This window comes from Dipodomys ordii, unplaced genomic scaffold, assembly GCF_000151885.1.
Source record: "Dipodomys ordii isolate 6190 unplaced genomic scaffold, Dord_2.0 Scaffold34, whole genome shotgun sequence".
NCBI lineage: Eukaryota > Metazoa > Chordata > Mammalia > Rodentia > Heteromyidae > Dipodomys > Dipodomys ordii.
Window position 1 is genome coordinate 12,240,945 of NW_012267250.1, and position 13,252 is coordinate 12,254,196.

The following is a 13,252-nucleotide window of genomic DNA, read 5'->3' on the forward strand; positions in this document are numbered from 1 at the left end:
AAATTCACAGTATTGTGGAATAATGATGCTCATTTAAAGTCACAAGTTCATTCTAACTTTCCTGGAGCAAATTGTCTATCACAGTCTGTAATATATAACGGTGCATAGAAAACTTTTGATGGCACTCCTTCCTTGACTCCTTTGAGATGTATATGAGTCTGCATCCTCTTGCCAATTCCAACATTGAGATAGGAGGATCGTCCAACGGCAGATAGGAGGTTCATCTGATGCTAATGCAGTACATGCACATGAGAAACAACTTGGTGAAGACCTTTAAAAATTAGCATATACTAAAAACTATAAAAGAATGACAAGAATGTAAAGCAGGTCCTGTTTATAGTGGAGGAACTAATATGAGGGGGAACAGTGAGTGGAGAAGATAAAAGAAGGTGCATACAGTGAACATAGTTTCTGTACATGGTGGAACGTGGAATAATGAAGCTTGATGAGATTGGATTGGGAATCAGAGAAGGGAGGAGGTGGAGCACGATGCAGAGGGTGAGTCTGACCAAGGTATGTGCTACGCCTAGAAGGACACTGCAAAATGAAATCTTGTACGATTACTCAACATCAATAAAACCGTGGCTGAAATAAATTCTACAATACTTGTACTTAAAAATCAAAGAATGTAATTTTGAGAAAGTTGACATATCATTTGGATAAAGACAACTAACAAACATGGATGATTTAGGATTGCTATCCCCTCCCCTGCCTAGTTCTTAAAGTGCAAAAATGAATGAGTCAATGAATACATCTATACATTTGAAATTTTCCTGTCCTTTGGGAGCTGAGTATCTAGATTTGGATTGGCCTTTCCTCCCCAGGAAATCTGCTCTGCATGTCTCATGGAAATTTGCCATTTCAAGGAAGAATGAAGGTAGTGCAGTGTGCATCTTTAGGAAAGGTGAAACTTTGTCAAGTCATCGGGAGCAGTCTCTTGGTTATGGAGAATGCTGAACACATCTATCTAGATATGACTTGAAACTGGAAAAATTTGGGTAAATAGTACCTATTAAAGAAAAATTACATACAAGATAGATGAAAACTGCTAACCTAATGTAATCAAGGCTGACCATGTATGAGAGACATTTTGGCTGTGTGTGTGCTTAATTACCCTGCAATCAGGAGTTCTTGGATGAAAATGTACTCAGCACCCTTTCCTTAACACCCTTGGCTTGCCTTTCACGGAAGATGCAATTCCTAGCTTGAACACTGTTTATTAGGTCTTTGTGCTGGAGCAAATTAAGGTGAGCAAGATCTTGTGGCCCGATCCCTGAAGCCTTGACTCTCTGAGTCGAATCTCAGAGTCTGGCACCAGTGTCTCTTGCTCTCTCATCATGATGGTATAAAAACTATTTTTCTTACATTTTCATTTACTCCATTCCCTCCCTCATTTCTCTGTCTTCAGTTGTTTCTAGTTCTAATAAAAACTATCTCTGGAGAATTAGCCGTCTTTTGCTACTGTAATTTCAATGACAGCCGCAAAAATAACTGGCTTTCAATGAATTAAGGGGAAAAAAGCAGGAAAGAACAAGTTTAGGTATGAGACAGATTTAAATGGACCAAAATTCCAGATTATGACCGAAGTTGGAATAAGTTGGAGGAAGATCTCTGCATGAGTGGTAGAGAAAAACAAAATTATCAACATAAACGAAGAAAGGACCAACTTCAGATAAAGGTAGAGGCATCACTCCACATCAGCTACCATCAGTAGGCCAGGAGGTTTACAGAGGTTTAAACAAATTTCCTTTCACACGTTACACATGTTCAGTGAAAATAGAAGACCTTCAATTGGCTAATTACTGGGTCTTTCTCAATTCTTCTCAAGATGACTGAAAAGGATCGGGCAATGTTCGGTTTTAATAAAATGGTAATTGCAAGTTTCTTTTATACACTGGGCAAAGTGGCTCACATGTGCAGTCTCACTCATTCAGGGGCTGAGACAGGAGGATCACTTGAGCCTAGGAATTCATCTTGGAAGAACATTAAGGCCTCAACAATAACATAGACACACAGACACACACACACACACACACATATACGCACACACACACACACACACACACACACACATACACGGAGGGCTTGCTTTGTGAATGATTACAATCAGCAAAATTCCTGAAATTTATAGTTTCCTTTCCTCCCTGAATTCTTTGCAAGATGACAGCTGCAACTGCACGTAAGAAGATGAAGGATGTTTTTATTTCCAAAAGGATTTCTGTGACTCCACATTAATGTTAGTTGTTGGCAAAAGCTGGTTTCCAAAACGAGTGACTGGCAATCTTGTCTCCCCAGTTGCTTCCCTCCAGTCAGTCTTTGCAGCTAGATATGGAGCTTTACAAACTGGAGAAGGTCAAAGCTCAGAATAGCTTCCTAACTAACTAGTGCCCACCTACAGTCCTGATCATTGAGTAAATTACAGCTTTCATTTGCATGCATTGTGTCACTTAATGAGACATCCAAGTGAGCATGGAAAAATAGTACCTAATTTGGTCTTTTGTTGTTGTTTAGGACTTCACTGGGTCCCAAGGTAATTGGGAGATTAATTGTGAGATGTAATTGTTTGAGAACTGTGAACAAGTTCTCTGTGTACTTATGGTTGAAAGAGACAGTGTTAGAAAAACAAGTAGACATTATGACACAAGCAATTTTTGTTACCAGATTACTTCGTTGTTTCATTTTTTAGTTTTCTGTCTTTATGTAACTGACTAAGTCTTTCTGTTCTTCATTTACTTCCTCTGTAAAATGAGTAGACACTATTTCCTTCTTGTAAGAAAATGACAACATAAAATTTAAGACATATATGTATATATATGTATATAAATATGAAACACTTAAAGCCTGATTGTCGTACTACAAACATATTTACTTATAATTGTCACTACTGCTATTGTTATCACTGTCATTGGCATTTTGTTATTATTTATTTCTCATCTATCAATTGTCACTTATTTTTTTAAATTTTTTTACTGTCATGGTGATGTTCAGAGGAGTTACAGTTACATAAGTAAGATAATAAGTACATTTCTTGGAAAACTTGTTACCCCATCCCTCAGATTTTCCTACTTTGCCTCCCCCACAAAGCCCCACTCCTGAGTTGTACAGATCATTTCCAACATATTGTCTTGTATATATCATTGCTGCATTGGTTCCCCTTGTCCTTTGTCTCACCATTCTGTTGTTTCCCTTCCCTTCCCTATTTCAAATAAATGTATATATAATACCAGAGTACCAAAATCAAATAGAGTAACACCAAGGGATCTACCATAGGGAAAGGAACATACAAAAGAAACAAAAAAAATCACATAGTACCTTAACAACAGCAACAACAACAACAAAGAAAAACCTCTTGTGTCCATGTCTTGGAGATCATTTCACTTAACGTCATCTTATATGGTGATACGTATATCGATATTGAACTATTCTGCTCATCTGCTAAGATTTTCCTAGACATATACAAATTATTGTAAGTAACGGAAACCATGGGACCTATGTTTCCTTAGGTCTGGCTTACTTCACTTAATATGATTTTTTCCAGATCTTTCTATTTCCTTACAAATGGGCCATGCCATTCCTTCTGATGGAAGGGTAGAATTCCTGTGTGTGTGTGTGTGTGTGTGTGTGTGATCACATTTTCTTAAAGCATTCATCTACTGAGGGCATCTGGGTTGATTCCATATCTTAGCTATGGTGAATTATGCTGTGATAAACATAGTTGTACTGGTAGCTTCAGTATGGTGTGATCATTTGGGTACATGCCCAGAAATGGGATTGCTGGGTCATAGGGGAGCTCTATGTGGACTCTGCTTTCCAGAGTGGTTGAATAAATTTACATTCCCACAAATAATGCAGTAAGGTTCCCTTTTTGCCACATCCCCTGCAGCATTTGTTGTTGTTATATTTCTTGATTATAGCCATTCTAACTAGGGTAAGGTGGAATCTCAATGTTGTTTTGATTTGCATTTCTTTTATGGCTAGAAAGGTTGAGCATTTCTTTATGTGTCTATTGGCCATTCTTATTTCCTCTTCAGAGAAGTCTCTCTTTAAGCCTTCAGCCCATTTATTAAAAGGGCAGTTGTTCCTTTGAGAATTTCTTTTTTGGGGGGTGTTAATATTTTGAGTTCTTTCGTATGGCTAGTGAAGATCTTCTCCCAATCTGTGGGCTTTCTATTGATCTTGCTAGCCATGTACTTTGCAATGCAGAAACTCAGTAGTTTTATGCAATCCCATTTGTCCAAACTTTCTTTGATTTGTTGTGTTTCTGGGTTATTATTAAGAAAATTTCAGGAGCCCTAGTTTCTCCTATTCCTTCCTGCAATGTTTTCAGGGTGTCTGCTTTGACTTCATGGTCTTTGATCCAATTGGAGTTGATTTTGATGCATGGGGATATATAAGGATCTAACTTTAGTTTTCTACAGGTGTTTAACCAATTTTGCCAACACCATTTACTGAAGAGGCTGTCTTTCTTCCATTCTATTTTTTTAGCTCCCTTATCAAAGATTAGGTGGCTACAGGTTGTGGAATCATTCCTGGCTCTTCAGTTCTATCTATTCCATTGGTCCTCAGATCTGTTCCTGTGCTAATACCAAGCCATTTTGATCAGTATGGCTTTGTAATAGAGTTTGAAGTTTGGTAGTAAAATTCCTCCAGCACTATTCTTTCTGCTAAGGATTGTTTGGTTATTCGGGTCTTTTATTACTCCATATGAATTTTTTGATTGCTTCTTCTATTTCATTGAAGAATGAGGTTGGGATAATTGATGGGTATTGCATTGAATTTGTAGATGGTCTTTGGTAGGATTGCCATTTTCATGATGTTAATCCTAATCCAGAAGCATGGTATGTTTTTCCATTCCCATAGTTCTGCTTTAATTTTCATTTTCAGGTTTTAACGTTTGTATCAGAGATCTTTCATTTCTTTGGCTAAGTTAATTCTTAGGTATTTTATTTTTTTTGGGGGGTGTATTACATAAGGAGTTGCTTTCCTGATTTCATCCACACTTTTCTCATTACTGTCATACAGAAAAACCATTGATTTCTGAGGACTAATTTTATACCTTGCTATTTTGCCAAGTTTCAGATCAGCTTGAGTAACTTGGGAGTGGAGTCCATGGGATTCTTTAAAGACAAGATCATATATTCTACAATGAGGAAGAGTTTTACTTCATCTTTCCCTATGTTTGGATCCTCTTTATATTGGCATCTTGCCTTATTGCTCTAGCCAGGTATTCTAATACTAAGTTGATGAGGAGTGGAGACAGCAGACATCCATGTCTTGTTCCTGAATTTAGAGGAAATGGCTTTAGCTTTTTGCCATTAAGTATAATGCTAGCTGTAGATTTGTCCAACACAGCCTTTATTATATTGAGGAATGTTAAGTTGTCAGGTATAAGAACTTGAGCGTCCTGATTGACTACATCTGTCTGTCTGTCTATCTATCTATCTATCTATCTATCTATCTATCTATCTATCTATCTATCTATCTATCTATCTATCTATCTATCTTATCTAACTGCTCTGGATGGCCCACTTCATATGATCAAAACTATTTGACCGGCCGGGCGCCAGTGGCTCACGCTTATAATCCTAGCTACTCAGGAGGCTGAGATCTGAGAATCGCAGTTCAAGGCCAGCTTGGTCAGGATAGTACATGAGACTCATATCTCCAATAAACCATTAGAAAACCGGAAGTGGCACTGTCGCTCAAGCAGTAGAACGCTCGCTTTGAGCTGAAGCATGCAGGGACAGCGCCTAAGCCCAGAGTTCATGCCCCACGACAGACCAAAAAAAAAAAAAAACTAAACAAACAAATTTGACCTTCAAAGGTAGTCAGGTACTTGTTTGAAATTATCTATAGTTCTGAAAGTTTCAATAATTTCGTAAGCTATTGCCTGTTCATTTATGAGGAGAGACAATTCAGAGCCACACATACTGGCTTTGGAGTTATGAGTTGTAAATATGAGACTAAGCTTCCTGTTTTCAAGCAGTTTCTGGGACTTTTATGAACTGTTTGCTAGGACTTTTGCAATTTTGAATAATGACTGTCTTGTTTGCCAAACAATTTGGATAGGATCAAGGGAGGTAATGTGTGGTTAGATTTTATAATTATAAAATCCCTACTCACATAAAAATAATTCATAAAAGAGTACTCTAATAAAACCCTCAAAGATTATTTTTAATTATTATTTTTTGCTTAACAACACAATTCTAAATTTTCAGTCTTGACTATTAGCTTCTTGTGGAGAGGTAACAATAAAAACAGTGACTGCGTAATGGCCCTGCATTGTGAAAAGGAAACAGCAGGTTTTAATAAGCAAAGGACAAAATCTAGTATGGGAATTTTCCGGCTTCACAAAGCCCAGGAATAAGTACTTTACAATTTCTTTTTTATATCATCGGTCCCAAATCTTGAATAAAGAAACACAAATAGATAACATATTTCTAAAATATTTTTTCTATGATAAGAGGAAATTCAAGATGGTTCCAGCTTATTTGTACTTCCTTTAAAATTTATACAAAATAGATATCTGGGTATGTGCTTGTCTTAAAATTATGTTTTGATTTGTAATTGGATATACTCTAAAAAAAAAAGGTGAGCTAGGTTAAAAAAAAACCACCCATTTTTAATTGGAAAACTCCAAAATCTGTGCAACCACAGGGCTCTGGGTTGGTATTTGTGTTCTAGTGGGGAATTGGATTTGCTTTCATTCCCTATGGGCAGAACACACCACAGAAACACAAGAAAAATGGCAAGTCATTGAATTTCAACCCCTACCCACAACAAACAGGCAACAGAGCATTTAATAAAAAATCCACAGGAGACCTCTCAAAATGCTTTACAAACACTACTGGTAATCATGCTGAATGAAAAAAAAAATGAATGTCTACATAAGTCTATGCATAAGTGTGATGAAACAAACAAAAGAAGAATTCATGGAATCGACAACTAGACAACTGAATGAATTCCAGCAAAAGGAAAGGGAGTCCAGTGAAAGTATAACCACTCAACTAAGGGATTTGAGAGTGAACACAGAAAACAAAAATCAAGCAGGCAACGAAATCTATACAATATCTATAACAAAATTTCAACAAAGAAGTTGAAGCCATTAGAACTGACCAGTTAGAAGGAAGGGAAATTTTTAAAAAAGTGGAAAGTGTGAACAGTAGGCTAGACCATGCAGAAGATTGAGTCTCTGGGATAGAAGACAGCCTAGATATTATAGAGAAAGAACAGACAAATATTCAAAACAAATCCAAAAAATATGATAGATCTATTCCAAATGTAGAAGACACTATCAGAAGGCCTAATTTAAGGCTAATGGTTGTAGAAGGGGGCCTAGAAACAGAATCCAAAGGTCTAGGAAATTTATTTAACAGAATACTAGCAGAGAACTATCCAAACATGCAAAAAGATAGGCCTATTTAGATACAAGAACCCCAAATAGACCAGAACAGAACAAAACATCCCACCGCCACATTGTAAACTGCACAGGATCAATAGAAACCAAGAAAAGGATCTTTACAGCTGTCAGGGAGAAAAGATTAATCACCTATAAAGGAAAAATTATCAGGATAACTACAGATTTCTCAGCAGAGACCATGAAAGCAAGAAGAGCCTGGAATGAACTATGCCGCACTCTAAAGACAAACAATTATCAACCAAGAATAGTGTACCCAGCTAAACTCTCCATAACTGAGGGAAAAATAAAAATCTTCCACAGTAAAGAAAAACTGAAAAAATTTGTCTCCACCAAACCACTACAAAAGATACTTAAAGATGTCCTACACATAGAGAACAAACTAGAATATGATGAGGGCAGAGAAACAGTTCCCAAACAATCAAATAAACATAGGCAGAACCTAGGTGACATAGCCCCTAAAAAGGTAGATAATATAACAGGAACTATCAAACTCCTCTCAGTCCTAACTCTCAACAATAATGAAGTTAACTCTCCAATCAAATGACATAGAATCTCTAGTTGGATCAAAAACAGGATCTGTCAATCTTCTGTCTACAAGAGATGCGCCTTCCCTACAAAAACAAGTATTTTCTGAAAGTGAAAATCTGGAATAAAATCTACCAAGCAAATGGCTCCCACAAACAGGCTGGAGTAGCAATCCTAATATCAGCTAAAATAGACTTCAAATTAAAACTAGTAAGAAGAGATAAAGAAGTACACTACATACTAATAAAAGGATCTGTACTACAGGAGGATATAACAATTTTGACTATATATTCAGCAAATATCGGAGCACCCACATTTATTCAAGGAACACTACTTTCGCTAAAATCACACATAGATCCAAGGACATTGATGGTTGCTGACATTAACACACCACTTTCACCGCTGGATAGATCAACAGAGAAAACTCAACAGAAAAACAGCAGACCTAAACAACTGCATAGACCAACTAGAGTTAACAGACCTCTATAAAATATTTCACCCATCGGCAACAGAATACACATTTTTCTCAGAAGCATATGGAACATTCTCCAAATAGACCACATTTTAGGTCAAAAAGCAAATCTGTCCAAATACACAAACATTAAAATTATGCTCTGCATTCCCTCAGACCACAAGGGAATAAAATTTGAATTCAACACCAAATACCACCAAAGAAAATCCAGTAACTCATGGAGGCTGAAAAACACACTGTTGAATCATGATTGGGTCATGGAAGAGATTAGAAAGGAAATTCAATTTTTCATGATATTTAACAAAAATGAACACACAAACTACCAACTCCTCTGGGACAAAGCAAAGGCAGTACTCAGAGGAAAATTCATAGCTCTTGAGTTCTTACATCAACAAATTGGAGAGATCTCAAACCAACAATTTAATGATGCACCTGAAGCTACTTGTAAAAGAGCAACAAACCAAACTCCCATCCAGTAGATGGGAACAAATAATTAAAATGAAATCAGAATTAAATGAAATTAGAATTGAATGAATTAGAGTCCAAAAAACCACAGAAAGAATCAACAAAACAAAGAGTTGGTTCTTTAAAAAAAATTAAAAAATTGACAGATCCTTAGCAAATCTTATCAGAAAAAGAAGAGAACATGCCCAAGTGTTTCACTCTGAGTGTTTCACTCAGAGATGAGAATGGAAACATCACCACAGAAACAACCAACATTCAGAACAGTATAAGAGAATATGTCTCAAACTTTTAACCTAATAAGTTTGAGAATCTGGAAGAAATGGATGGATTTCTAGCAAATATCTAAATGACCAAACTAAACCAAGATGAGTTAAATCAACTTAACAGACCCATATCTAGCATTGAAATAGAAACAGCAATGAGACCTCCCACCAAAGAAAAGCCCAGGACAAAATGGATTTACAGCAATTATACAAGGCCTTCAAAGCAGAACTCACACCAATACTCATCCAACTTTTCAATAGTATTGAAAGTGAAAGTTCACTATCAAACTCTTTTTATGAAGCCATCATAACCCTCATCCAAAAAACAACCAGGGACTCATCAAAAAAGAGAAATTCAGACCCATTTCTTTGATAAACATTGATGCAAAGCTTCTTAACAAAATGTTTGCCAATCAACTTCAACAACTCATCAAAAAAAATCATCATATGCCATGATCAAACAGGATTCATTTCAAGGATGCAAATCTGATTCAATATAAGCAAATCAATCATATAATTCATCACATCAACAAGAGCAAGGATAAGAACCACACAATTACCTTAATAGATGCAGAAAAAGCATGTGACATGATCAAACTTTCCTCTAGGAATCCTGTTTAGCTTCAGTGTTAAGACTGAAGCTGACTGGAACCTGTAACATATGGAAGGATTTTCTCAGGAACAGGTGTCACACTAATATGAATAACTTCTAATTAAATTGTGGGATCATCTCTGATTTTCAAACTCTGTAAGATTCCTTTCCCCCTTGGAATGAAAAGTTCTCTCTGACAAAGTTCTTCTATCTTGTAGGAGTGAAGAGCCAAAGTAACTCCATTTTGAGATTAACCCCACCATCCTGTGCTAGGCTGCCCTCAGAATAACCCCGAGAGAAAGAAAAACAATTCTCGGATTTGCCACCAACCCTGCCCATCCTTAAGAAACAGAACAATTGCCCAAGTGTTCCAGGAACAGAACATAACGGTTTTGCAACCATCGAACCATCAAACGTGGACCAATAGTTCAGAAAAAGAGCAGTGCAGTTAGGGTGGACTCAAACCTCTGTACATTGGCAAATTAAAAAATCGACTATGCAATCTTTGTAAATGTTAACCAATCATGTAACTGCTTGTGTGGAAATTCCCTAAAGTTGTTTGTTCAATACTATAAAAGCTGTGCTGATTTTGTGCCTCTTAGCGTCACTGGTTACTGAGTGCATGGAGGACCAAGCTCAAGCTTGCAAATAAATGACTCTTTTGTTGTTTTCATTGGTCGTGATCTCTGGTGGTCTTTCAGGGGTCCTGAGTCCATACAACAGGAGAATATTACCAGCACCCATGACTGGAAGGAGAGAAAACTTTAGTTATACCACAATAACCAGAGAGTCACTGCATTTTTTATATTATTTTTATTTTAAAACTTTCCTGCCCTTCCTATTTACATTGTAGAAAATTCTCTGTAGTGTAGGCCATGATACTAATTGGACTTTTTTCTGGAGATTCCATTTATGACTTTGACTTGGCTATGTGAAGTTTTCTTTTATTGGTTGTTGTTAACTCTTGTAAATGCTTACACTAGTACTGCAAGCGTTTTCTCTTTCTTAGATTATAAGACTATAGTTATTCACCATGGAAGTAGAAAACATACATTTCTGTGAATTTTTTTTAAATTTCATCATTTGTAACAACATGAATGCACCCAGAAAACATTATGGCAAGTGAAATAAGATAGGTATAAAATGAAGTAAAATATGATCTCACCTAATTGCAGAACTGTAAGAAGCTCAATCCCATAGAGAGAGTAAAATAGTAAAGGTCAGAGAAGGTAAAGGAAAGAGAGTGAGAGAAGAGGTTCAGAATGTATAGATTCACATACACAGAGAAGATAAATAAATTCTGGTGTTGTATTGCACACAGGTGACTAAATAATCATGTGTTATATATTGCAAAATAGATTTGAAATATTTCTAAACAAAGAAGTATTGAACGTTTGAAGTGATGGGTATGTTGGTAATATTGCTTTGATCACTATACTATAAATGATATAGATAAATAGATCTGATATAAAGATATATATAATAGATGATTGATAGCTGATAGATTAATAGTTCTGCTTCTAATGCTATCTTTGCATTGAATAATTTCTGAGATAGAATGATTTAAGGAAACTTATTTTTTGGTTCTTTTAATCTATATTTATGTTTAGGATCTTCATTATCTGGTCAAAATTTTAATCCCTTAGGTATGACCTTTTTTTAAAAAAAATCATTATGCATAGTAGAAATTTACTACCTATTACCCATTTCTCTCATACATACGCATTGTTTTATAACCCATATGTTTGTACAAATATTATGTGTCAATTTAAAATTATTAAACATCCATAATCACATCGATTAAAATTCAAACAAGAAATTGTAGGAAGCATTTTTCTTTTCTCAGATTAGTTGAAAAATGCTAACAATGAGATAGGAGAAAGAAAGAGGATCAGAAGAGTAGGTAAGAGAGGAAAGCCTTGACAAACAAGCCGAGCACCTCCACGTGGTCAATGATGAAAAGACCCTATTTTTTGTCTTTTATCTGCTGTCTCTCTCTTTCTCTTCTTCTTTTAAAAAATACTTTTTATTTTTTAATAATTGTAAAAAGGAATTGCAATTCATCGAAGCAGTTTATGAACATAATGCATTTTGATGTGTCACCCCTTTCCACGTTCTCACCCATCCCTCTTCTACCCACTCTTTCCCTCACTCTTCTTAATTTTGTAGGATATACAATGGATTCTTGCCTCCATCCCTCCTCCCAAACCCTGCAATTTTCTCCTCTTTTATTTGTCCATGTCAATCCCCGGGACCACACCCACCAATTTCAAGGTAAGGAATCAGCCCAGATGCCCCTAAATGGATTGGATCCCCCCCCAAAAAATGTGGTGCATATACACTTACTGATCCATTAGAAGGAATGATATTGCACCATTTGTAAAGAAATAGAAAGATCTGGAAAAATTTTATATTAAGTGTAGTAAGTCATGCCTAAAGAGAAAAAGGATCTATGTGTCCCCTTCTTAAGTGCAAGCAAGATTTATTATAAATTGTATGTAAATATTTTGGGTGGTATGCAAGTGTATACAAATGCTTAAGTGAAATACAGTATACTCAAGTAGTGCAATTGCTTAGAAAGCAAAGTCAAAATTCAACAAAATAAACACAGTTCTGGAATTGACGCAGATCAAAACTCTGCAAGTGAAACAGTGGATCACTCCAGAAAAGACTCTATTAGTCTTTAAATCATTTTTTGTTTTTGTTTTTTTTCTGAAAATAAGGTAAAAACAAAAGAAAACAACAACCACCACCACCAACAAAACCAACCCCTCTTTGTGTGTGTGTGTGTTTGTGTGTGTGTGTGTGTCCTCCCAGCTATTTACAGATGGCTAAAGTGTAATCCACACATTTTTAACATTAGAGTAAGTGTTAAGAAAGATCAAGTGGGGACGAAATGAAAGAGGAGAGACGGAGACCCCAGCCGAACAGACCAGACTTTAAACATCACTGAAGAAAGGCACCAGATAACACTGAGCAGGGTCACGGAGGGAGGGGGGGCTGGGAATCTATGTATAGCAAGGTAGGAGGTGATTAGTTGTGAAATAAGGTAGCTACCACAGCCTCACCAGGGACAATGTGCACTTTTAGAAAAGGCCAGGTGATGCTTTTTCTGAGAACTGGCTCCAAGGGCAGTGCAGGGGTCAGTGAACCATGAAGGCAGCATTGGGTTATGAGAGCAATGTAGCTTCCCAACAATAAGTTAATATTGAATTTATATATTGAAAATATTTACCTCGTGGCACAACTTTCACCCCATCTGAGCACAATCGATTTGAGTGGGTCAAGGACCTGTAAACTAAAGACATACCCCAGATTGGTGATACGTATGCACAGTCACATTATCTCTGTTTTGAATAATTTCTAGGGTAGAATTATTTATGCTAATTATGAGGAAATCTACATCCTTTTCCTTGCTGTTTGGTACCTTTGACAAACATTTGGATTTAGTGCCTTTATTACCCTGCCTAAGTGAGAATGCCTTGTGCAAGATCTATTTATTTAATCATTATTCC